This window comes from Brassica oleracea, chromosome C9 (genome assembly GCF_000695525.1).
Source record: "Brassica oleracea var. oleracea cultivar TO1000 chromosome C9, BOL, whole genome shotgun sequence".
Classification (NCBI taxonomy): Eukaryota; Viridiplantae; Streptophyta; class Magnoliopsida; order Brassicales; family Brassicaceae; genus Brassica; species Brassica oleracea.
Window position 1 is genome coordinate 51283083 of NC_027756.1, and position 1495 is coordinate 51284577.

Here is a 1495-nt window from a genome sequence, read left to right on the forward strand (position 1 = left end):
AAAATCCATAAAATTTTGATTTTTTTTTTTCGAAAATCCATAAAATTTTGATTTTTTTCGAAAATCTTCATGTAGTTTCACTTGATCCATTTGCATCTTTAGGATTGAGTCTAGAGGCATTTAGATTGCATTTATGCATTGAGAGAAACCTTGTAAAGAACACATGTCTAGAACTCAATTTGACATCCTAGCTAAACATATCAAGTAGCTTAAGCATCTCTTGAAAAAGCTTGTAAGCTTCGAGCCTTGAAAACTCTTCTTGAAACATGTTGTTTGCTTGATGATTGACATTGTTCTTGAAACCAACTCCAAATGAACTATGGTTTAATGAACTTAATCTCTCTTGCATATCGGCATTTGCATACTTGATCATGGATATTATACACATTTGGGTTATCTTTCTCTCTTTGTACCAATCTTTGTTAACCCAAATGGCACTTCCTACCCATTAACCCTCACCATTCTTTGAAACCAACATTAATTTGCTTGAGTGAGGTATTTTATTGATAGCATGTCATGTGCAAAATTTTGAGAGTATTAGGAGCGACAATGAGTTGTTCTCATCTTTGGCTAGCATTAGGACCTCATTTAGGCTAGCCTCTAGGATGGTTGTTGGGTTTGTGAACTTAAATTCTTTTGATCTTGGGATTGGATGTGAGTAAAAGTGAAAAGAAATGAACCAAAAAGAGTGAGAAAAGGAAAGAAAGCCACTAGGGATTTTTTTTTTAAAGGGCTCTTGTGTCTATAAATAGAATCCCCTTTAGAATTAAAAAAAAACATGAAAAGAGTGGGAAAAAGAAAAAATAAAAGAGCTGAGTGAATAAAAAGAAAAAGAAAAAAAAATCCCTAGTTGGCTAAAATAAGAAATGAGAATGTGTTCATTGGGTGAAAGATGAAAGTGAGTGTATCTTTGGGTTTTGGGATGATGAAAAGAAGAAGGGTAGAGCTTGAAATCATTTAGGAAAGGGGTAGAATGATGAGAACAAGTCATTGTATGCATGAATTGCTCATTTTCTTAGATAAATTTTGCATAATGTTCTTGTTCCTATTCTTGAGTGTGAGTCACCATAAAAGATACATTTGAAAACCCTTGCTTCACATTAGACCATTTTCACTCACCAAGCCAAATGATTGAGATCATGTGCCCATTTGCAAGAACTCACCTTGTATGCTTGTTTTAATAAATGTGAGAGTTGGCTAAAGAACTTGTTGATTGATGAGTAAATGACTTGTGTTGAGGTATAAGAGTCTTGATAGGTCTTGAGAAGCTAGAGTGTATTAAGAGAGTTGCTCATGCTTTTTACTATGTTTCTTTATGATGTTAAGTTGAAAGCTATAAAGTGTTCTTTGGGTTATAAGCTCTCAATTTTAAACTTCTTCTCTTTAATTGATATTGAATGTTTACTTGTGGACAAGTAAAGGACTTGAGTAGAGGCATAAGAGTATGAATAGGCCTAGAGAAGCTAGAGTATAATAAGGGAGTTGCTCATGCTAT